We start from the raw sequence: 25,909 nt of genomic DNA, 5'->3' as shown, positions 1-25,909 counted from the left end.
AAGAGAAGAGGAGGGAGAGACTTGGGAGAGGAAGGAGAAGACAAAGGGAGGGGAAAGGAAAGGAAAAGAACCGCCGATTTTTTTAAATAAGCATTCCCAATGCTGGGGGCCCAGGTTTGATCCCTGGTCGGGGATCCCACATGAGACCACTAAAGATGCCGCCTGCCACAGCCAAGACCAAAGATCTGCAACTGAATCTGTCACAGCCAAACAAATCCATCAAGATAATTAAAAAGAATAGAAAAGAACCACAGATTTTCGGAGCTGGGACGACTCTTGAGAGGAGACTGTTGATTTAGCCAACACGTAGGCTTCTAGACTCAGACTGCCTGGGTTCCCCTTCCCACCTGTGTGGGGGAGACAGGCTACTAATACATCCTGCCTCAGCGTCCCCACCTCAGATGGTTCTTAGGAGGCCTGCGTGAGTGAACATGTGAAACAACCCCTCCAGAAATGCTACTTGTGTGTACCGTCACTTATTGGGCATTTCTATGGCAGGAAATGTGTGATGTGAGAGGCGAAGGTGCCAGGACCCCTCCCTTACAGTGAAGGGGTGTGTGCCGCTTATTGCCCCTGGGCTGTCTACCTCATTTGTGGTTAAAAATAGCACCCCCGTTCACTCCCCAAAGTTTCCTAATTTAGACGACAGGCCTGTATCACCACCTTATTTCTGGGGCAGAGTGTGTGAGCTGATCAGGGTGGGTCAGGCCTGCAGGTGCCTGCCTGAAAATGGCACTCCTGCAGGTGGAGGCAATGCCGGTGACTGCGTCAGCAGCGCTTCTGACTGTCCAAAGGCAATCCAGGTTTTTCTGAGAAAATCGTTTTTATTTTTTTAAAGCTTTCTTAGATGCTCCTAGATGTAATTTTTTAGAGAATCATCCCTCTTTTCAGAGTTTAGCATCGTGTGACAATGTTTCCAGAGTCCCCTCTATACCAGCTCATGCACACCTGTGTTTCAGAGCAGCAGGTGATCTGTTTCCAACCTCTCAATGCGAGGAAGTAACAGTGTGTGGAGGGGAGCAAGCCAAACAAATAGGAGTTACCACCCAGGTGATAGGGTGGTGGCACTGCTGAGGTCAGGGTGAGTCACAACACCTAGGACGGGCAGCTGCCTCAGCTGACAGGTGGGCAATCAAGGAAGGCTCCCTGAAGAGGGTGACAAATGAGCTGATTCCAGAGACATGAGTGAGAACGGGTTCTAGACATGATACAAATGGCAGCAGGAACTGTTTTCTTTGTTGCTTTCTAGGTCTGGGGCAGTGTTGTTAACAAGCATTAGCTCATTTAACGGGCACAATGACCTTAGAAATCAGGTGCCAGTGTTATCGTCACTGGCCAAGAGGAGAAAGAGGCACAGAGAGGGTGACAAACTTCTCCAAGGGCACACAGCCTGTGCCATGGGATCCACCAAGCATGCTTTTAAGCTCTACACTAGAACACTCCACAGAAGGGCAGGACGACATGTGCCGAGACCAGAAAACAAGAAATAGCAAGGAGCACTAACAAAGCCAAAGGCAGGTCACCTAGGCCGAAGCTTGGGATGTTATTTCCCACCACATGAGGCAAGAAATTGGACTGCAGGTCAAGAGGCAGGAAGGTGACAGTAAAGCCAGGCTATGCTTAGGAGCTGGGGCTTTTTCTTGCAGACTATGGGGAAGCATCAAAAGATCTAAAGACCACACGACTCACACTCCTCTCTCCTCTCTCCCCTCTGCCCTCTTAGAGGGGAGAAAAGAGAGGCCCAGGACACTGGCCTCACTTCCCCAGGATCACACAGCCTACCTCTGGGGCCAAGCCTGGACTCCAGGCTTCTACCAGGACTGGGCCCCACCCTAGGGAGTGACAAGTGAGAAAGGGAGAAGGCCCAGAACCAGCTTGCAAGACTTTACATCAAAGATTAAAGAGTTATCTGAACAAGAGAAATTAATCTGTCCCGATTCTGTTCCCTTGCACGCCCTGGGTGGACCCGAGTTGCTTTTTTTTGCCTCACCCTCCCCACCCACCAGCCTCTTGCGAAGGGAGACAGCTGGGAGATGACTCTTCCTCAAAAATCCTGGGTCTGGGCTTCCACAGCCTCGGCAACTAAGAAAAGGCAACCAATCAGATGGCCTGAGTCAGGCCTTTGAAACCACTGGGTAGTAAATAAAGTCACTGGAAACCAAAGCAGCCTGTGCTGTGAAAGGCCTGTCAGGGTGGGGCGGCAGCCTTGCACAGACAATTCCTACCTCTGCTCCCAGGGTTAGTACCTGCCACCGACCGATTGATGACTATGCACACAGTCAAGTAACAGTGCCAACCAGCCGAGACATTTAGAATGTGCACTTCCTAGCGTGATTTCAGGGCAGAGTGGTCTCACTGCCCTCTGAGGCCCATCCCTGGCTTGTGGGCCTGTGTTCACTTCCATGGATGAATTCAAACCACTTGTTTGGCTCAGGTGCTTAGAGAGACGCTGTGTTATTAATACACTGTATTAATATGAACGAGGATTACAGGATACCATTCGTACCTCATGCCAGGCGCTGGTCCCAGAGACTCAGGCAGGCAACGTCCCTAATTTCATGAGACTCATACACTGGTAGAGGGGGAAAAAGCGATGCATAAGTCATAAAATAAATCATTTCGGAGATACCAGGGAGGACTCAAAACCAGATTTCCCAGTCTTGGCACTATGGACATTTGGGGCTGGACAAGTCTTGGTTGTAAGGGGCTGAACTGTGCACTGCGGGATATTCAGCAACATCCCTGGCCTCTGCTCATCGGATGCTAGCAGCCACCCCTGCCTCCCCATCCCTTCCACCCTCCAGGTATGACAACCAAACCTATCTCCAGACATTGCCAAATATTCCCTGGGGAGGGAGCATTTGCTGAGAAGGCAGGCAAAATCACCCCTGCCTGGTTGAGAGATCTAGAGAGGAGCTCTTTGGTGAAAATATAACACAATCCCTGTGCATAATGTAAAATTTTCTAGTACTCATACTAAAAAAGTAAAGAGGTGCAGGTGAAATAAATTTTAAAATAGCTTTCCTTTTACCCAGGATAGCTAGCATTGTATCATTTTGACATGCAATGAAGAGATCTCTTGTTATTCAAGAGATGTTGCACATCATTTTACTCTACGTCTGCAAAACCGGGTGGCTATTTTATACTCACAGCATATCTCAAGCTGGCCTCCTCTCCATGCCGCTGGAGCTGTGAGTTGAAGCTCACCCTGCTGGGAGCTCCGCGGAAAGACTGCCTGAAACTGAGGCCTCACTCTTCACGTGGCCCTAAACCTGCGAGCAGGTTAGAAATGAAGCTCTCAGATGCTGGATCAGAATCTGCATCTTAACAAGCTCCCCCAGGTGACGCGTAAGCACATTCAAGGGTGAGAAGCCCAGAGTGAGGAACTCAGGGTGCCCAGGTGCCTGGTCCTGTCAGGGTGACTGAAGCCCGTGAAATGAAACCACTAAGGGAGCGGGTTCCTTCCCGGACTTCCAGTTTCCCAATCTACAAAACGGGGGTTGATGAGTACTCTGTCTCTAGGGGTCAGGCTGGTACTCAGTGAGCAGGAGCTTTGCCACGCTTGCCCCTTTGCTGCCCACGTCACCCCTCTGCTCTTCAGAGCCTCCCTTCTAGGTGAGCTAGTGCTGCCAGAATGCTGCACCTAAACAGAGGCCCTCAGTCCTACTGCGGGGCCCACCTCAGGGCGGGACCCCCAGGGAGTGGCCAGAGGGGCTCGGGCAGGGGGTGAGGCCCTCAAACAGCACACACGGGGGCATGCAGAATGACTCACACGCTCTCAAACACATTCAGTGAGCCTTCAGGAGGGAGTGTGGGGCTTGCAAAGAGGGGGACAAAACCCTCTCAGCTCGGTCGCCTATGCAGACTTCCTATCTCTGAGGTCAGAACATTACAGGACCTGGTCATTAAGAAGCTAAAGGTTCAGTGTTTTCCAAGCCCCCTTCCTCAAGAAAGCAGTCTTCCAGATCTCACCCCTGAGTCTGCCCAGGAGGGTGGGGCGTGGGGGGCAGCCCCACCCCCTCCCCAGCCTAGGATCAGAGTAGAGCCCAGCTCCCTGTTCTGAGTGTCAACTCCTCCTGATTTCTAGTTACGACAAGTCCAAATTAAAGCAGCTTATCGCAAAACCCTAAGGCTGTCTTGCCTGGTGCTCACTTCCTTTCTCTTTCATCAAGCCTCTGAGCAGGCTCCCCAGGCAAGCAGGAGGGGGTGACGGGGAGGTCAGGCAAGGGTCCTGGGGAGAGAAGATGCCCTGCACCTGTGCCACCTTGGCCAGAGGGGAGATTCAGCTTAAACAAATCAGTAGGGCTTTCAAGCAGAGATCAGTGAGCATGTGAGCACGCGGGCTTGAGGTGGGGGATTGAAAGAATCCCATTTGCCTTGATTTCTGCGTCCTGAGTGAAATTAGAACCTGATCTTGGCCAGGCCCCGGTGCTACACTGGCGTTGATGGGTGTGGGTTCTGCTAGGGGTGGGGACACAGGTAGGCTGGTGAGTGCTGCAAAAATGAAGAAGGCCCCAGTGTCTATCCTGCCCCCCCTGGTGATGCAGAAATGCCACCCTGGACCAGGTGAAGACTTTAAAATTAACAAGAAAAATGGATGGAAGGAAGGGAGAGAGTCAAAGAAGGAAGGAAAAATGTGTTTGTGGCGGGGGAAATCCAGGACCCTAATACAGGATCAAAAAAAAGAAAAAGAGAAAGGAAGTAAGGAAAAGATAGAGGCGGTGGGGGACGGCTGCAGAGAACTAGATTCACTGCATATGTAAAATGTTGTTGGCATTTTATTATTCTGACTCCTCTTTTTCTTCCACCTCCTTCTCTTCCTCCATCTCAAGCCCAGAAAGACCATGTGGAATCAGAGTGCCCTTGGTTGTAGTGCCCACTACCAGCTTAGTGACAACAGGTAGACCACGTCTTGCCTCCGGCCCTCAGCTTCCTCATCTGTAAGATGGGGCAATGTTAACTCCTCTGCGGAGTCGCTGAGCTAATAGACCGAATGCCTAGCATATGTCTCACCTTTAAAACATGGTAGTTATTAGCATGATTACTGCAAAGTGAGTTGCTGGAGACCACACAGCGAGTGAAGAGCCAGTTTCGACTCCGGTCCGCTGAGTCCAGAGCACACACATTTCGCCACCCAGGGCTGACTCACGGGCAAGCCCAGGAAAGCAGCACCTGCACTGCAACCCCTCTCTCCCACAGGCAGGCATTTACACATAGGGAGTGCACACCTATTGTTTTTGCCTGCCCAGCAACCGTTCCCTTTGATTATGGAAACAGCTTCCACCTCTTTCTCAGACTGTAAGGTTCTCAGCCTGTGAGACATTTATGATGGGAGAGAAGATATACTAGGCAAATATAAGCCCAGAGCTCCTGGGAAGATTCTTGGGTACCTCACAGGCCCATGAAGGCAGAGCTGAGAGAGATGGAATAACAGATCCCTAACATTACCATCTGGGCTCTGGGATACAGCTGTGCCAGAGTCACCCCCTGAATTTCTCCCCTTCCAGCTGATTTGAACCTAGTTCAACCAAGAGTCTCTGACTGACTAATACGGGGCTTGTCTGATGCTAACACCCATGTGCCTTCAACCATCCTGGATTGACTCAACAGCACACAGACGAAAGAGAAAAAAGGCAAAATAAATAAATCAAAAACTTTCTCTTTCTCACTCTCTTTCACCTTAAATACATACATGGCACCTCTGCTAATGGTTGCTAGATGAGTGTACAAATATGTCCAAGAAAGTCCCTTCTTATTACCACCTCTTAACCTAGTTACCTGCCTAAATATTATGATTTTTTGTGTTAATACCATAGTTGTCTGCATGAAACCTCTGTCACTGGCAGGAAAATATATCAAGCCCCCATTCTGGGTCCCCCTGTGAGAAAATCAAGGTTGGTGGAAAGTAAGTATTAAAAGAATATCTATTTTTCTACTTGTAGTTTGGGATTGTCTTTGCAGTTGAACTCCTCCAAAGTAAGAATCATTCAGCAAATATTTACTGTCCCTTTCCCTGCACCACTTTCCTAAGTTGTCTTAATCAGGATAATCAAGATAAGTAGAACCATTCCAACATTTCTTAGATAGTTAGCATTCCACCAAACAGAAAATAAGCTCTTTCCTCTCCCTTCCCAAGGATGTACGTCTGGCCTCTTTTACTTATAGAGTGTGACTTGGCAGTCTGGGGTCTTGACCTCAGAGCTGGCTTTGGTTACCGGAGGCTTTATGAGCCCATCTGCCGGGGAGTTGAATCACTGAGTCATAAAGAGGAATGTCTCCCGGTGCACATCACACTGGAGCAGCTCGACTTCCAGCTAAGCTGGCTGGTGACCTGGCCGCCCCTGAGGGGAGAAGATGGGAGAAGTGGGAGGTGAGGAGCCCGCCTGACGCAGACGGTCACCCCACGATGACCTCACCTGCCAAACCAGTGACTCACTGCCGCTTCAGCCCCCTCCCGGACAGATCTTGCTCATGTGGAATACCTGAGGGGAATACCGGGCTCCTGTAGTTAGCAAAAACGCACGATTGTGAGCTATTTTTAAAGGTGTGATGTTTTCTTACTTTCAAGCGGTGGCAGCAGTCCCTGTGAAGCTAAGACACGGGTCTGGGTTTAAGCCACTTCTGCTTTAATAAGCACGTGAGAATTCCCTTCTGAAAAGAAAAGGTCACATAAGAATGGGGAGTGCTAAGGCAGTTTCCTCTTTTTAAACATTTTTTCATTGTGATAAAACATACAAAGTTGACCATTTTTATCATTTTTAAGCATACAGTTCAAGGGCAGTAAGTATATTCACAGTGATGTACCATTATCATCATCATCCATTTCTAGAGCTTGTTCACTCTTTCAAACAAAAGCTCTGTACCCATGAAATAGTAACTCCCTTTTTCTTCCTCCACTCAGCCCCTGATAACCTCTATATCTTTGTATCTCTATTAGTTTGTCTACCATACATCATTTAAGTGGAATCACACACAATTTGTCCTTTGTGATTGGTTTATATCACTTAGCATAATGTCCTCAGGGTTCACCCATGCTACAGCCTGTCAAACATTCATTCCTATTTAAGATTAAATAAGTCCATTGTATGTATACACTACATCTTATCTATCCATCTATTTGTTAATGGACATTTGGATTGCTTCCACGTTTTATCTCTTGTGGGTGGTTTACTTTTGCAACCTTAAAGATTACTTGTTTTCTTTAACAGTTAAAAAGTTTTCTCTGCAAAGCCTCTTGCAGTTCACCTGTAACCTGGGACTAAAGTGACTGGTTCTGACTACTTCTCAGGAGTGTGGTAAAGATGAAGTTAGATCCTGGGTACAAAGTGCATTCTAAATTCTAAAATGTCCCACAGAAATATTCTCAGCATGTTTATATTACTTGCTTAGCAATGCTTTTCCCCCCCAGGGGAATAAAAGGACCCCTACCCTGGCCTGCTTTCAAATTTAATATATCTTAGATGGAAATGGTCTGAATGAATGAGGTTTCCTTGAGGTGTTTGTGTTTTCTGTCCTCCATTCTCTCCTAAGCAGAGTGTGATTTTACCGAATGCCTACCTTAGATCAGCACACGATTCTGTTAATTAATATTAATCTACCAGATGTACAAGGACAAGTCACTTTGTTCCTTTGTGACTCAGTTTCCTTGTCTGCAAAGTGGGGACCCAAGTAACAGAACTGACTTTAAAGAGTTCTATCAAATGTGGTAATGACTGTAGAGAGTTCCTGGCATAATGGGTATTCAGCCAGTGTTAGCTGCATTTATTGGAGAAGGAAATGGCAACCCACTCCAGTGTTCTTGCCTGGAGAATCCCAGGGACGGAGGAGCCTGGTGGGCTGCCGTCTATTGGGTTGCACAGAGTCGGACACGCCTGAAGCGACTTAGCAGCAGTAGCAACTGCATTTATATTATGATTATAGAATTCTTATTCATTCTTTAGGTTTATTTTTGTCCTGACCTTCCCAGTTGTTATATATTTACACACAAAAATTAAATGCATGGTCTCAGTGCAGTAAAAATGCATTAATTCCAGAGATTAAAGGTCACAGCCACCATTTTAACTGATGCTTTGAGAGGCTGCTTGGTAATGGTTAAGATCCTTGGTTTAGGATTCAGATCTGATTTGGCTTCCAAGCTGGCCTCCGATTCATTGGATAATCTGAGTTCCCTTTTCTAGAACTGGACAAGACCTACCTCCTATGCTTGTAGGGAAGGTTAAGTGAGTTTACTTCTCTGCGTGGTTGAAAGCGTTAAAGGCATGCTGGCTAGTACTATTTGGAGAATCACCCCCTATTCTCTCTGCCTGGCACATTCTAAGTGGCACAAGCTTGCCAAAGCGAATTAAAACAAACATTGCTTCACTCAAAGTGAAGCTGTAGCCAGAGAATCTTTTGAAGAGAATCATAAGAAAATGCTCTCTGGAAAGAAAGGTAAGGAAAAAGCAAAATCTTAGAGGATTCATTCTAAGGTCTGTCTGGTATGTGCTGTTTTAGGGCTCTTCTTTGGGCTTCGATTTTTTTTTTTTTTTTTTTTTTAGGGTTGTTTCTAAGACCCTTGGCGAGAGTGCTTTGAGATCTTGATAATCCTGTGGAATTAGGAAGGTGGCCCAACAGGGCACCCCCAGGGGAGAATCCGGGACGCGCAGCCCCATGTCCTAGGGCGGGCATCCTCGAGCCAGTGGTTTCCTGAGTGGGCCGAGCTCCGGGTCACTTCTCGAGGTCGGGTTGGCCTTGCCAAGGCTACCAGGATGCCGTCATCTCCATGACAACAAAGTGCGGGCGAGGAGACGCAGCGAGAGAGTGGTGTCATCCTCTGAAACCAAAAGCCCCCGCCCCCACAGAGGCCTGGCCCCTGGCCACAGGCGGTGGAATTCTTCTGGGAAGGCGGCTGACATCGCGGGCGGCCCCTGCCCGGGTCCTGGCAGCGCTGATGCAAACGCGCCCCGCGCCTGCAGGCAGGCAGCCCCGGGGGAGAGCTGGCGCGGTGCTCCGTCTTGTTCCCTTCCGGCCACCCCGCCCGGTTTTCCCAGCGAGGAGTCAACAGCTCCTGGGTGGTTCCTCATCGACCAGCCCAGTAGGGGGGTGGGGGTGGGGTGGGGAATGTGTCTTTGCCCAAACCAGCTCTTTCCCTCTGCTCTTCCCAGACATACTTCTAGGGAGAATCCGAGCATCCCAACCTGGCCACGTTTGGAGCAATGTGAAGGGCTCTAGCGGCTCGCAGTCATCCCCCGGGGACAGCCCAGGTTGCCCGAGATACCTGGTGCCAGCTGGTGCCAAGGAAACCGCCCGGATCACGAGGGAACCTTCTGTCTGGGTGGTGAAGGCAGTGAAGGGCCTCCGGGGTGGAGGTGATCCAGCCAGGGATGGTCTCCATCGCCCTCTGCTGGGCAAATGAGTGAAGTGAAGTCGCTCAGTCGTGTCCGACTCTTTGCGACCCCATGGACTATAGCCTACTACGCTCCTCCGTCCATGGGATTTTCCAGGCAAGAGTACTGGAGTGAGTTGCCATTTCCTTCTCCAGAGGATCTTCCTGACGCAGGGATCGAACCCAGGTCTCCTGCACTGTAGGCAGACGCTTTACCGCCTGAGCCATGCTCTAATGTTCCCGCTGGGACCTCCTAGATGCTTGGAGGGTGGGGTGGGGACTGTAACATACAGTCCCTCAGATCCCATACAGTTGTATGAGATCACCCTCCTCATACAACAGACCAGGAAACTGAGGCTCAGAGAGGATAAGGGAACTGTCATTACTTTTGCAGCTACTCTAGGACCAGGTCAGGACCAGAATAGAGATAGACCAGCATAGAGATCTCACTGCACGATTTCTATGCTGTTGAAAGTGAGAAGTCTTCCCATAAGGATTCTTTCATTCAGAGCACCCTTTTAAACGCCACCCCACTGGGAGACCTTTCTCCACTGCTAGATTACTTTGCATCTCCAGTTCTAAGTGTGGTCTGCGTCGGACCCTCTGTGTGTGTTGGGGGTGGGGCGGGGCTGGCGATAGGCAAAGTCAAAACTATGTTAATAGGTGGGGGGTATTTGTCTTTTTCACTATTTCTTTCCCATATATGCGGTGGAGTTTTCCAAAGTCCACATGACATGTGATGTTGCAAAAGACTGAATGTAGAAGCAGATATGAAATCCAGACATCTTCTCTTAAGGCAAATATTTAAAGAGATCAGCAAACATGTGAAACTATGCCACTCATTAATTCATTTGGTTTTAGGAAATATAGCTACTTTAATAAAATACATGTTAATAGGTAATGTCTACTGTTTTAAAATCAATTACAATATTTAAAAATAGTTTTAGTTTTAGTTTCTAATATGGCAAATACTAACAGATATAACCCACATTAAGACTTCCCTGGTGGCTCAATGGTAGAGAATCCACCTGCAATGCAAGAGACGTGGGCTCCATCCCTGGGTTGAGAAGATCTCCTGGAGGAGGAAATGGCAACCCACTCCAGTATTCTTGCCTGGGAAATCCCATGGACAGTGGAGCCTAGCAGGCTACAGTCCGTGGTGTCGCGAAGAGTCGGACATGCCTTAGTATCTGAGCACACATGCACATAACCCACATAAAACAAAACAAAACAAAAAAACTCAGCACTCTTTAAGAGTGTAGGTGAATCCTGATACCAAAAGATTTGAGAACTGATCTTTGTAGTCTATTCCCAGTCACTCTCATATCACTCTCTCTTCAAGGTCCTTTTCACTAAAGAACCAAGTCCTTTTTGCCTGGTTTTATTGGGTTGGCCAAAATATTCCACCTTATGGAACAACCAAAAAAATTTTTTTGGCCAACCCAATATTTATCAGTGAGTCAACTGGAGATTTTATTCAAATGCAGATTGGGATTCCATAGGTCTAGGCTGAGGTCCAGAGTATGCATTTCTAACAAGCTCCCACATGTGTGATGCTAGCTGATGCTACTGGCCCAGGGACCACACTTTGAGCCACACTTCACTAGGGTTTGCTCTGTTCTTTCAGATGGTGCTTGTTGGGGACTCCTTAAGTGAAAACAGATCAGGTGGCTGGTCCCTGCGCAGTGAGAGAGAAAGTTTACACAGTGAGGACCACCCGCTGTTTGCTTGGTGCTCGGGGGCCCTTGGAAGAAAGTGAGGGTCATCTAATTTGCAAAGTGGGGGAGGCAGAAAGAGTTTAAGAGGAACTTAACTGCCTTTGAAAGTATGCATTGAACTTCAAACAATAAACTAAAGAGCAATTCAACTAATGAGCATTAAATCCGATGACACCAGGAGCTACATTGCTGAAAGTTAGGCTTCTTCAGTTCCAGTTCTGGAATCAGCTAGAATCACCTCCAAATCTTTAAGCACATGGTAGGTAGTCGAATAATGGGAATTTCAGTTGTCATGAGAAAAGACCTTTACTGTGAGATGGGGAAAGATTCTAAATATGCCATATAACATTTTTGCATTGGGGTGGAAAATATGTTGAAAACCAAACTGCATGTAACTGCTTCTGCTATCTAATTTGGGGTGGTTGTATAATTTACATCAGTGGAAAATGAATCTCTAAAACTGGGTCTTTCCACTTAGAGAAGGGAAGAAAGAAGACTGACGTAAAACCTCTGCCAGTTGGGTTACATGGCCAGAGCAGGGATTACAACCTCAAATCCTTCCAGAGGGCAGACAAGTCACGCAAACTTGGGAGCCTGGTGGATTCTGGCGCAGAGTAACAGTCTGAGCTGGCTACCGGGCAGCCGTGTCTCTACTTGGGCTTCTTGCTGCTGTGTTTGACCCAGGAGCCTTTGTTGCCCTATCTTCCCCATTTTTTTTTTTTTCTGAGAGAACCCAGAAACCAGGGTTTTAGTGAAATTTATTTTTTATTTGAATTTAAGGAAGAAAATAAAATTAAGCACACCACTGAACCCATTTTTGTGCTGGGCAAACACAGCAAATCTTCCCAGCTCTGAGATAAATGAGGCGAGAGACAGGTTAGGGGGGTCTTTATCTGAGCACCGGTCTCTAGGTCCTATTGAGCAGGGTGGAGGTGGTGGAGGGTCAAGTACTTTGCTTAATCAAATGATATTTCAGTATTTTTGTGGGAAAGGATCAGCTCAGAGGGAGGGGCATCTTGGGAAATAGAGGAGCAGAAAGTGTGAGGGAGAGAAAAAGGGTGCAGTTGTGTGTGTGGGTGTGTGCACATGCAGGGGTGAGGGGAGAGGGGAGGATCGTACCTCTGTTAGGTGCAGGAGATTTGACTGGGGGTGCCAGGGATGGGAACCTGAGAGGAGGCTGGGTTCCACCTGGCAGGAGCCTTCAGTCACTTTCATGTCCAAGGAGCAGGCAAGACCCTAACAAGTACCCTTTGTAGGGTGCTGAACCGTTTCAGGTTTGACCCCTGGTGCCACTGTTCGCCTTCTCTGCAATTTGGGTGAGATCATTTAGCTTCTCTGGACCTCAGCTTCCTTTTAAAACGGGTAATAATAATATCCGTTTCACTTCCCGCATGGTTCCTGCAAAGAGCCGCTAAGGTACTTATTATATGAGTGATGCTTGGCAAGAAGAGGAGAACCAGATAAATGTGAGGTTTTGGCTGATAGTTGATACTCAACCAATCTGAATGACAATGCCAGTCCAATAATAATAATAAAGCTGATAATAATAGTGACACACCTGCTGTGCGCTGGTTCCATACTGAGCACACCCCATGCTTTATCTGATTGACACTTCATAACAATGACCCAATACCATCACCTCCATTATAGGAAGAAGAAAACGGAGGTTCAGAGAGATAACATAACCTGCCCTAGGTTACTTAGCTGGCAACTGGTAGAACCAGGTCAGAATGGCTGTAAATATTATATCCTTAACCGCTTATGTGACATGCTATTTTAATAATCACTCTTAACATTATTGTTGCCTGTATATTGGAAAATATTAACTATGTGTGGAGTTTTTTCCTTAATAAAGTATTAGTATAGAAGTAGTGCTTGTTCAGTAGCTTTTAAAATATCATTTTGGTCCTTCATTCAAACTCATATCTAGTGAATACCTACCACGTGCCAGACTTGGGACTCCAGATTAGGACTACCATCAGCTGTAGAAGACATAGGGCCTCTTGCCTTCATGAAATTTACAAGGTAAGAGTAGAGAAAACGTATTAAACAATTACAATACCGGGTGCCAACGGGAAACCCCTTGGTTTGAGGAAGGAGGGGACGTCTTAGCCAAAAGAATCAAGAGGAGTCAGACCAGAAGAGAAGGTGAAGGGCGAGACAGCTTTCCTCCAGGTGGAGGAAACACAGCAAGTGAGAAAGCCAAGGGGTGAGAGACGGCATGAGGCCAGGGAGGAAACGAGAGTAGTGACACTCTGTGCCCAACCGGGAGGATAAAGGGTGGGTGGTGAGAAATGATGCTGGGCAGAAGGTCATGGATCAGATCACACAGGACCTTGTGAGTCACGTTGTCATGCATATATCTGTTTGCTAAAGTGTTAGTTGCTCAATCATGTCTGACTCTTTGCGACCCCACAGACTGTAGCCTGCCAGGCTCCTCTGTCCATGGATTCTCAAAGCAAGAATACTTAAGTGAGTAGCCATTCCCTTTTCCAGAGGATCTTCCTGACGAAGTAATCAAACCCAGCTCTCCCGCAGGAGAGCAATTTACTGTCTGAGCCACGAGGGAAGCCCCATGTATCTGATTACGTGTATATGTGTGTGTGTGTTTAAAATGTTTTCCTTAGAAACCAGACCAGAATCATGCCCAATCCTGCTTTTAGGCTTTATTAAGATATAACTGATGCACAATAGACTACACACATTTAAAGTATATAGCTTGATGAGTTTTTCACATTCATATACACCTAGAAAACCATCACCAGAATCAAGAGACTGAATTCTATCATCCTCCCGGGTCCTCATGCCCTTATAATCCCTCCCTCCTGCCACTCACGACCGCTGACCTGCTTTCTGTTACTGTCAGTTTGTATTTTCTAGAATTTAATCAACTCTAGGTATCACATCAATGAAATCATACAGCATATATACTTTTATCTGATTTAGTTTACTCACATTATTATCACAAGATTCATCCACATAACTTGGTTCCTTTTCATTGCTAAATAGTATCCTATACTGTTTTCAGATCTGCCTTTATCACTTAATATATTAGGACAGCTGGCTCTAGGTCAGATTGCCAGAGTTCAAATATCAACCGTGCCATTTACAAATAAACCTCAGTATGTTACCCCTCAGACCCCAGTGACCACATCTGTAAAACTGAGATCACTGTAGTGGCTGCTTGGTAGGCACGCTGTGGGTGTTGAAGGAGATGCTCTGTGTGCCTGTGTCTAGCAATTGCTCCATGAAAGTTGTCAGGGATGTTACCACTGCTAAGCTCACAGCTGGCACAGTTTAAGAAGGCATCAGGTGCAGCTGTGGAGCACCGACACCGAAGCTAGAAGCAGGAAACGGAGGCCAAGTGCCCTTTGTGGTGACACCACACGCTCCAGGGCGGACCAAGCCCATTCCTGCACCTCTTTGCTCCCCGGACCCTCTCCCTTGAGTCCGCAGTGACCCAAAATGGGAAAGAGCTTAAAGGGACTCGATGGGCAAGAGAAAAGGGAAGCTGGGTTAACTGTCATCAATTTGGTCACACAGACAGTTATGCTTCATCATCCCAGCCCCAGAGACCCACGTCCTCCTTGGTGGCTTGCTCTAAAAAACAGATTAAATCATCTCCAACTCACAATGAGAGTGTTATACTTAAAAAGAGGTTTCTCTAAGGCTTGCCTCCAAAGAAGTGTCTGCCATGTGTCCTGACCACAGTGATATAAAGTCTGCAAAAAATTATCTACATCAGGATTTGCCTGGTGGTCCAGTGGTTAAGACTCCACCCTTCCACACAGAGGGTGCAGGTTCCACCCCTGATCAGGAAACAGATCCCACCTGTTGCATGGCCAAAGAAAAAAAGAAAAGAAAAAAAAAATACACTGATGTATTCCTTCCAGTGCTACATCATATCATCTTCCAGAACTTGCTGGTCAGTAGCAAAGAGGGCTATGTATCCTACTAGAAATATACCTAAAAGGCCCAACTTTAGAGTCAAGTTGAGAGCTGAGTTCAAATCCCAGTCCTACCAAATATTAGCTCTTGAGTTTGAGCCAGTTATTTTAATTCCTCTGGTCTTCATCTTTTAAATGGGGGTACAAATTATCCCTAAATTCATGTGTAGGTTGTAAGGGCCAAAGGGGAAAGAAGAAGGGGTGTGTATAGGCCCAAGCACAATGCCCTGACCTGGGGAAAAATGGTACCAATGGGAAGTAATGGGGCTGTCAGAAACCTCTGTGTGTTTGTTTTTCTTTCCTTTTCTTCTCCTCATTTTTTTTAAAGAATAAAATAAATACCTTCTTTAACTGTAAGCCTTCTGTCTTTCTGTCCCAGCTTAAATCACACCTTGTACAGAAGTCTGCCTATTTTAGGCATCTCATCAGCTGGACATGAGGTCCCAGGAGGAAGAAACTGAGGATGCTTTAGAAGGGAAGTTAAGTGGGACAGGAAAATTGTCTTCAGGAAGGGCTGCCCATCAGAAAGGTGTATTTATTTAGCTCTGTTTCACCCCTGGGGACTCGGACTCGTGGGTGGGTGTGGGTGTTACCATGAGGCTGATGAGGAACTATGTTGGTATCAGAAGAGTCTGCAAAAGGAAGTGGACTGCCTCATGTCTCCATCAGCTGCCTGTTGTAAATGTGTCTGAGGCTCGATGATCAAGTATCAGAGATGTGATCAAGGTGATTTCTGATGTAGGAAGCTGGACCAGACACTGACTTTGGGATGGATGCCGGGGAGGTAGATAGAATCAGGAGGGGGTGGGCAGGGTGGAAGGTCTCCCACACTTTCACAGCAACAAGGGCACTTCCTCTTTTGTCTGTGTTATATGTTTGGGTTTCTGAAGATGTGAAAAGAATGCTTTGGCTTCTTCAAAATTTCTTATTGTTGCCTTTTTTTAAAGCCACTGTCTTGGATGACCTTTGAGGCCTCTTTGAATTTCAGGGCTCTTAAGATGTTGATTCAGAACTGCCTGTAACACTGACAGCTATATAATTTGTCAGAACTCTTGGTTGCAAGTGTCAAAACTCCTCTCAACTTGGCTAAAGCGAGTTGGGGAATGAGTGACTAGAGAAATTTGTTGCAGGGCAGTGGAGGTATTTCGCAGAATTGTAAAAAATAAAGGCAACTGTGGACAACCATGGCCTCAGGGACCGGGACCTGCCACTCTTTGCTGCCCAAATGCTGGCAAGTTCATCTGACTCTCAGGTCTCATTGCTTCCTGAGTGCCAGCCTCCTCCGTGAGCATGGCTGGCAGTAGCGTGAGCCATGGGAGAGAGAGAAAACGCCTTGCTCACAGCATCTTTGTATTGATCTCAGGCAAGGATTATGAATCATCCCTTAAAATCAATAGCCCACCCCTTGACGGGGATGGAGAGCTAGGATTGGCCAGGCCTGGGTCACCTGGCCCTTTCTATAGCCAGGGCAAGGACCAGCCTTACCAGACTGAAAGTACAGAAAGCAGTGGCTCCTTCCATCTTGGAAAACCTTGAGAAAATGTGTACCGAAAAAAAAAAAAAAAAACCCCACAAAAAACCATGTATGGAAGACTTCAGCAAAACTCTTTGGCAACCCCTTGGAGAGGGGAATTCCAATGAAAAGAGTTCCTATTTACTGGGTATTGGTTTTAGGTCATAGGTCATACACAATGCATTGCAGGCAATATAATGCATTACATACATTATCTTTTAAATCTGTGACAACCTTGATCTGAGATGGACTTTTTTATGTATTAGTTCTTGCCATTTACTTATTTTTAATAGAAGGATAACTGCTTTACAATATTGTGTTGGTTTCTGCCATACATCAACATGAATCAGCCATAGGTTCCCTTCCTCTTGAACCTCCCTCCCACCTCCCACTCCTTCCCACCCCTCTAGGTTGTTGCAGAGCCCCAGTTTGAGTTCCCTGAGTCATACAGCAAATTTCCATTGGTTATCTGTTTTACATATGGTACTGTTTATGCTTCCATGCCACTCTCTCCATTCGTCTTGAGGTAGACTTTTATTATCGTTTTGCTGATGAAAAACTGATGCCCAGAGATGTTTATCAGCTTTCAGAAGAGAAAGTAAGAAGTAAGAAGCCAGAAGTAAGAGCTGGGGACTGGCTCAGGCCATCTCGTGGGCCTGCATTTTGAGCTCTTTTTCACCTCAAATGATGCGGAAGATGAGGATTGGGTAACTGGGTTTGGACACACATGGAACAGGATTCCTTAAACACAAATGCTGAGAGCAGGGCTCACGTGCTGAGACTGACGAAGAAGAAACAGACAAAGAAAAAAAAAGACAAGCGACCTGAAATCGAGGCCCAACTCTGACTCTGCTCCTGATTAGCTGGAGCTGGAAGAATCCTTTCAAAAGGCAGTTCCAACTGTGTCATTCTGCTGCTTAAAATGCTTCCCTGTTCTCCAGAGAACACCCGAATCTTTCACTAAGGCCGACAAGCTCCGGCGTGTCTGCCTCCCCCTGGAGCAGCTCTGCACCTCTGCGCCCTCATGACTCTGACAGTTTCTTACAGGTCTGACGGGTTTTTTTTTGTGTTGTTGTTGTAAATGCATCCCCTGTGCTTGTAATATCTCTTCCCTGCCTGCATTCTGAAGCAGCACCGGTTTTTTTCTTCTGGTTGCAGGTTTCACACATCACCTCTTGGATAGAGGCCTCCCTGCTTGCCAGTAGATCACAGTCCTCTGATAAACACCCAGCTTACTGCTTATACTTCTTTTCTTTCTTTCTTTCTGGTCACACTGGAAGGAATGTGGGATCTTAGTTCCCAGACCAAAGATAGAACCTGTGCCCCCTGCATTAGGAGCACAGAGTTTTAACCACTGGACCACTAGGGAAATCCCTCTTTATTTTTTTTTAATGTATTTAAAAATTTTTTAAATTGAAGGATAGTTGCTTTACAATGTTGGGCTTCAGTTCAGTCAGTTCAGTCACTCAGTCGTGTCCGCCTCTTTGCGACCCCATGAACTGCAGCATGCCAGGCCTCCCTGTCCACACCAACTCCCAGAGTCCACCCAAACCCAGGTGCATCGAGTTGGTGATGCCATCCAACCATCTCATCCTCTGTCATTCCCTTCTCCGCCTGCCGTCAATCTTTCCCAGCATCAAGGTCTTTCCAAATGAGTCAGCTCTTCGCATCAGGTGGCCAAAATATTGGAGTTTCAGCTTTAACATCAGCCCTTCCAATGAACACCCAGGACTGATGTCCTTTAGGATGGACTGGTTGGATCTCCTTGTAGTCCAAGGGACTCTCAAGAGTCTTCTCCAACACCACAGTTTATTTACTGCTAAATAGCAGAGTGATTCAGTTATTCATGTTTATATACATTATTTTTTAATAATTTTCCATTATGCTTTATCATAGCATACTGAATATGGTTCTCTGTGCCATACAGTAAGGCCTTGCTCCTTATCCAATCCACATATAAAAACCCACACCTGCTAACCCCAATCTCCAACTCCACCCCTCTCTCATCCCCCACCCCTTGGCAACCACAGGTCTGTTCTCTATGCCTGTGATTCTGTTTCTGTTTCATAGATAGGTTCGTTTGTGTCATATTTTAGATTCCACATACAAGTGATAACAGGGCTTCCCTTGAAGTTAGTAAAGAATCTGCCTGCAATGCAGGAGACCCTGGTTCTATTCCTGGGTCGGGAAGATCCACTAGAGAAGGGTTGGCTATCCTCTCCAGTATTCTTAGGCGCTTCCCTTGTGGCTCAGCAGGTAAGAATCTGCCTGCGACGCGAGAGACCTGGGTTCGATCCATGCGTTGGGAAGATCCCCTGGAGAAGGAAAGGGCTATCCACTCCAGTATTCTGGCCTGGAGAATTCCATGGACTGCATAGTCTATGGGGTCGCAAAGAGTCAGACACAACTGAGCGACTTTCACTTTCACAAGTGATATCATATGGTATTTGTCTTTCTCTTCCTGACTTACTTCACTTAGTATGATCATCGCTATTTGCTTGCTTACACTTAACTCCTGAACACTTACACTGAGGGCACCTCTCTCAATGGCAATGAATGATCCTCCTCTGGCTGGTCCCTGGACTGCAGGCTCCATGGAGGGGTGGCTGCCACTGCTGCCTCGTCCATGTGTATCTGCAAACCTAGCATGATGCTTGGTACATGGTAAGAGCCCACTCAAGATTTACTGAAAGGCTCATTGGAAGTCAGATCACCCACTCCAGGCCTCCTCTTCCAAGTCGTAAATGTCAGATTGTGTAGGTGTCAAATTCCAAGACTTCCAGCGCACCTGGGCAGAGAGGGAGCTCGTGTCAGTGGGTGGAATTCACTTACACCTCACAGGGTGCTGCAGTTTATTTGAAGCCTATGAGAGAAAAGGCTAGCTGGGGCCATCTGCCCTGGTAACAGGTGGACTCAGAAATGAAGAGGAGAAGTTCACTGAGAAAGCAGCTCTGCCTGTAAAAAAAAAACCTCACACTCCTTCCCGGAAGAAAGGCTGTCGCTTGGTTTCTCTCTCTGCTTTGACATATGCTCCAAGCCCTCACTCCTAAATTGTGGTCGGTATTCAGAGTTTGCTGCCATGTGAGGAGAGCTGCTGTGAGAACTGAAAATGGCTTCTGGGAGGACAATTAGTGGAAGGAAGGACTTCGTGTCGCCTTCAGGCCCGACCCCTTTGCATAGTGTGGCAGTGGTTCAACTCTGGACCCTGGGGGCTCAGAGCAAGACAGTGGGGCCGGTTCTGTGCAGAGGAATGGGGTCTTCTGAGGCTTTGGCCTTTACAAATAGTCGGGGTCTGCTGCATGGAAACATTTGTCTTGGCTTCCCAGGTGCACAGACTCTGGAGCTAAGCTAAGTTCAAATCCCACCCCCTACCCCCTCACTAGCTATGCAATCATGGACAAGTTGTTCAACCTCTTTGGGCCTAAGTTTCCTCATCTGTGAAATGGGGGTAGTGATAGCATCCCCATTAGTATTATCTTGAGGATTAAACAAGTTCATTTGCATAAAATTCTCCTAGCCCATAAATGTTTCTCGTATTATGTTTTGAAAATCTTCCCAATGCTTCATGTGGTGTCAGACCCCTGGGCTAGTGTTTCTCAAAGAATGGCCTGTGGGCCACCTGCATCAGAGGCCCACACTGGAGCCAGAGGTGATGTTCAAAATGTTTAACCATAGAAAAGGTGAGGACCTCTACAGGTCAGAACTGAGAGTAGTTATGATCAGAGAGGCCCATCCTATGTCAGGCATCTTGGACCCACTGACTCATGCCGATTTGGGAAAGATCAGGGTAACTGGGGTGGCAGGGGACACTCTACTCCATCGATGTGGTTGATGACCCTCCTGCTTTTCCCAGGATGTGGCATTTTCCTTGTTGAAACTAGGACATTCCCATGAAAACCTAGGACAGTTGGTCACCTACACTCAGGTCCTTTGGGGGCAATGTCTGTTGACCAACTAGTTTAGAAATACATCAGTGTTTTAACAACCAGTGGGGCCACATCAGTGCCTACTGGCGGAATGTCAGCCCTGCCTGGGGTCGTATGAAAATGCAGATTCTGGGCCCAACTCCAGACAGGTTGAATCAGAATTTCCAGAGCCAGGAAATCAGCATTTTCAACATGCCCACCAGGTGAGTCTGATGCTTGTGTGTGTGTTGCTTTATATCCAGGACTAACTCAACTGGTACTCAGTAAATATTTGTTCGAAGAATGGATACAGCTCATAGTGTTGTGAAAAGACTACAATGTGACCAGGGCTTGGGTTTTCTAGCCAGACTAAACTCAAATCCTAGTTCTTTTCTCTATCAGTTGGCCAACCTTAGGTGAGTTAATTGACCTCTCAGAGGTCCAGTTTCCTCATCCAGAAAAGGAGACAGTAATAGTACTGTCTTACACAGATGTGTCTTAGCTAACATATACATAAGGCAGTTAGCCGCAGTGCCTGGAATAGAGCAGATGCTGAACAGAAAGTAGCTATCACTATTGCTGTTGTTATTAATACTTCAATTTTCTTTAATTCAGCTTACAATTGCTGAGCCAGGTACTAGGCACAGGGCTGGGTACTGGGGTTTCCAAGATAAATAAGAAATGGAAATTCCCTGGCAGTCCAGCGGTTAGGACTCCATGCTTCACTTCAAAGGGCCGGGGTTTGATCCCTGGCCTGGAAACTAAAATCCCATAAGTCACATGACAAGGCCAAAAATAGAAAATAAATGCTTTGTGTCTTAGAAACACAGGTAACGAATGTGCCAGGCGTAGCAGTGATATGGCCTCTCTCATACATTGTTGGTGCCCTAAGTGGCAAGCCACCCAGCAAGGAATCAGGAAAAGGGTCAGGTGACATTTGAGGATTGAGAATTTCTGGAATTTGAATAATGAGAAACTTAAAGTAAAGATGTAGCCATGGGGAAAGATACGTCTTTCAGGAAAGGGCCTGCCATTCAGAGTGCCTAGAAGTGACAACTCCTGGTGTTGAGACAGGCGAGTGGCATGGTGTTCACAGAAAGGGCCTAGCCAGTTCTGGCCTAAGGGCACCATGGCTGTGGGAAAATGAAAACCAGCCTAAATGTCTTTGTGAGCATTTGGTCGAATGACTCGGAGTTCACTCATGTCTTAGAATGCACTGCAGTGCTTTAAAATGAAGTGATAGTTTTATTATGTGGAAAGATCTTCAAGATATATCTTTGAGCAAAGAAAGCAAGATACAAAAAAAGTATGATCCAATTTTTTTGTATTCAAATAATAAAAAAGACTACTTTCATTCAATTCTAGCCCCACCATTTATCAGCTGGGTAATCTTGTACAAGTTTCCTAACTTTGCTGTGTCTCAGTTTCCCAAACTATAAAATCAGGATATTGAATTGAATTATTGTGAGGATAAAAGAAATAATAACCCACATAAAGTATTGAGCCTATTTCTTAGCATGGATGAGGCTCTCAATAAATAATAGCTATTATTATTTTATGTGCAGAGAAAAGAGTCTGGATTTGTATACATCAAAATAGTAATAATAACTCTCTCTAGGTGATTGAATTATAAATGATTTTAGTTTACTTTCTGCCTTCCTGTATATTCTAAATTGCCACAGTGAACATAAATTACAAACAAGAAAGGAAATGGGCCTTTATGGTGACCCTGTGCAAAATGTAAGTGCATAGTAAATATTTTTAGAATAATTGAGTGGACATTTATATGCCCAGGTTATACAGTTTCAGAGACTTTATTCACATCAAAATACAGTTCCTTACTCTTCAAATACTTCAACAAGGTGGGGAAAAAATGTAGGACATAGATGCGACAAGATTGGCCAGATGCTGAGGCTCACTGAGTGTGGGGAACATGAGTTTTCATGATACAATTATATTTTTGTGTATATTTGAAATTTCTCATAATGAAAATTAGAGAAAAAAATATAGTTCTTGGATTTACCAAGGATTATAACACTTCAAGTTTTAAAAATAAATGGTTTTCCCTCAATTCTTTTGGTATTGTTTCATAAATCACTGACTAAGAACTGAAACTCTCAAATTTATAAGCCATTTCTATTAATGATTCAAAGAAAATGATAAGGTTTTATATTGTTACCAGTTGTATTGGTGAGGACTCGTTTAGAACCAAGGTGCAGATATTCAAGTGAAACTGGTTTAAGAAAAATAAGATTTGTTTTAACTCATAAATAAGAGTCTTTTGGGTTTTTGAGGGGCCCAGATGATTTCATCATGCTCTCTTTATACATGGTAAATGCGATGACTGCCAATGGCCCCAAGCTTGCAATCTGAAAGAAAGAGATCTTTTCCCAATGGCTCTGGCAAGAATCCCAAGCAAGCTTCTGACTGGTTAGGTCTGGTCATGGGGGCACCCTTGGGAGGAGGTTGAAGGCAATGAACTGAGTGCGTTTATCATGGAATAGAATGAAGAATGGAACCCAAAGCAAAAACGTCTAATCAGACCAAAAACAACAAATAGTCATTATTCATGAACAGCCAGGTCCCTTATTCATAGAGGAAAGTATTAGTCATTCAGTCAGGTCTGACTCTTTGCAACCCCATGGACTGTAGCCCACCAGGATCCTCTGTCAATGGGATTCTCCAGGAAAGAATACTGAAGTGGATAGCCATTTCCTTCTCCAGGGGACCTTCCCAACCCGGGGATTGAACCTGGGTCTCCTGCATTGTGGACAGATTCTTTACTGTCTGATCCACCAGGGAAGCCCTTCATAGAGGAAGGTTCTATATAAAATTCTTTGACTTCACTGGGAGAATAATGCTACATAAATGCAAGAAATTACAATTTTGCTGACAGATCTAAACTGCCATCCAGGTTTCAGTCTTCCTGGATTATGAAGAGAAAAGAAGCAGAAGATGACTATTGAAATATTGCCTAGTGATAAGACATTAAATTTGTGCATCATACAGTAAGTCTAGCTGTGACTTCTCGTTCTGCCAGTTATAATTTTCAGGCCCCAGTTAACTTTTTGGTAAAATTAGAGAACTGGCTTTGATGACTTATAGCATCTCTTTCTGCTCAAAGATGCTATGATCCTGGACACCTCTACACCTAAACAAATTCTGCCAGAATTTCAAAGTAACTTTCATTTGCACAGGCCCGTAGTTTCCAAAATATTGATCTTCAGTGAAGAGTTTTATAGAATGAGTTTTTAGGAAACAAAGAACATTGTTTATCTTTTAAAGTATTTTATTTTTCTATTTTTGTTTTTTTTCCTTCTGAGTTATACAGGTATATGTTAAGTGGGCCAAGATTTTATTTGCTTGTTTTGACTGCATTGTACGTCATTATGGTATCTCAGTTTCCTGACCAGGGATCGAACCCGTGTACCCCGCAGTGGAAGCACAGAGTCTTAACCACTGGACCTCCAGAGAAGTCCTGAATATTGTTTATTGATTACCCACTGTACCAAACCCTTTCCGTAGATTACTTCATTTGGCTTTCACAATAATTCTTAGAGGTAGGCAAAATAATGGCCTCCCAATGCTGTCCACTTCCTACTCCCTGGAACCTCTGTATATGTTAGGTTACACAGTGAAGACGTATTCAGGTTGCAAGTGGAATTAAGATTGCTAATCAGCTGATCTTCAGAATTTATCTTGAGTTATCCCACAGTAATCACAAAGGCCTTTATACGTCAATGAGTGAGATGGAAGAGTCAGAATCAGAGGAGAAGATGTGATAACAGAAGCAAAGATTGGAGTGACACAATCGCTGGACTGAAAGACATAACAGGGTCATAAACCAAGGAATGCAGGTAGCCTCTAGACAAGAAATGGATTCTCTCCACAAACCCCCAGAGGGAGCACAGCCCTGCAGACACCCAGATTTTAGCCCAGCGAGACTGATTTTGGACATCTGACCTTTACCACTATAAGGTAATATCATTTGTGTTGTTTTAAACCCCTCACTTGTGGTAATCTGTTGCAGCAGCCCTGGGAGATGAATACAAGTAGGTGCGTAAGTAAAGTCACTCAGTCATGTCCGACTCTTTGTGACACCGTGGACTGCAGCCCACCAGGCTCCTCAGTCCATGGGATTCTCCAGGCAAGAATACTGGAGTGAGTTGCCATTTCCTTCTCCAGGGGATCTTCCCGACCCAGGGATCGAACCCGGGTCTCCCACATTGGAGGCAGACGCTTTAACCTCTGAGCCACCAGGGAAGCCCACAGGTAGGTGCAACAAACCTAATAAACTGAGGAGGACACAGTCAAAGAATATTTCAGTGACTTGCCCAAGGCTACCCAGCCACTAAATGGCAGAGCCAGAATTTGAGCTCGAGTGTATTTGGCTTTGAATCCCATGCTCTTAACCACCATGATAATCTCTGACTGCTGTGTATATGATGCAGCTTTGGGCTGTGCAGGGTACAAAGAAGCACAAGAACATAGTGCTTAACCTTGGAGAATTTATGAACCTGCAAAAGGTCAAACAACCCGACAGAATGAATAATTACCTTTCACTGGAACAACTGAAAGCCAGGCACTTTACCTGTGTACTCTTGGCACTGCCACCCCCATTGTGAACAGGAAGGATGTTACCATCTCTTATGGGCTAAATTGTGTCCCACCTTCCCTGCCCCCACTTCCCAAATTCATAAGGTGAAGTCCCAAACCCCAGTACCTTAGAATGTGTCAGCATTTGGACAGTGACCTTGAAAGAGGTGAGTAAGGTAAAATGAGGTCATTTGGGTGGGGCCCAATGCAAAATGACTGATGTCCTTAGAAGAAGAGGGGATTAGCACCCAGACTCACACACAGAGGGCAGACCAAAGCCCTGAAGAGAGAAAGTGGCTGCCTGCAAGCCAAGCAGAGAGGCCTCAGAAGAAGCCAACCCTGCTGGACAGGTTGATCTTGGACTTCCAACCTCCAGGACTCAGAGAAATGAAAATGCTGGGTTTTTTGTCTTTCAGCCACCAGCCCTAGGAAATTAACACACCACTCATAAGTACGTGGATCTCCTCTTACCCAAACTACATACCTCATAACTAGAAGACTTGTTTTACTCCAGATTTGAGGGCCTAGTTCTAAATCAGGACAGAGGAACCCAGGAACAACCTCTCTCCTCTAGCCAATCCACTTCCAGCTACTTGAGCAGGTGCAAGACCTGAGTCTCAACACTCCAGGAGGGCAGTGTGACTTCCGTTCCTGTCACCTGAGCTTCTCTTTACCCCTCTGCCTCTTCCAGGCTCCCTGGGTTCATTCAGTCTCTTTAGTCCCTTCCTTCCATTGAAAGTCTGGTCTTTTCTTTCACTGAATCTCTAGTGTGGCTTCTCTGTCTAGTTCTACTGATGAATGGAGCGTGAATCTTAAAGGCAATGTGGGCAGGGGATAAGAATTCTTTACAGTAGTCTGGCCTTAGA

At 45.9% G+C, this 25,909-nt stretch overlaps 1 long non-coding RNA gene across 1 annotated transcript; it reads right to left on the bottom strand.

Annotated features, from left to right (window-relative positions):
• Positions 1-6,353: 6,353 nt before the first annotated feature.
• LOC132658175 (uncharacterized) lies at positions 6,354-9,327 on the bottom strand. The gene is made up of 3 exons (XR_009597405.1): positions 9,257-9,327; positions 6,562-6,651; positions 6,354-6,482 (listed from the first exon to the last, which is right to left on the bottom strand). It is a non-coding gene; the product is annotated as an uncharacterized LOC132658175 (long non-coding RNA).
• Between the last annotated feature and the right edge of the window lie 16,582 nt (positions 9,328-25,909).

Source organism: Ovis aries, chromosome 19 (assembly GCF_016772045.2).
Source record: "Ovis aries strain OAR_USU_Benz2616 breed Rambouillet chromosome 19, ARS-UI_Ramb_v3.0, whole genome shotgun sequence".
In the NCBI taxonomy this organism is placed as follows: Eukaryota; Metazoa; Chordata; class Mammalia; order Artiodactyla; family Bovidae; genus Ovis; species Ovis aries.
Note: the sequence above shows the minus strand (reverse complement) of the source record. Positions and strands in the feature narration are given on the sequence as shown.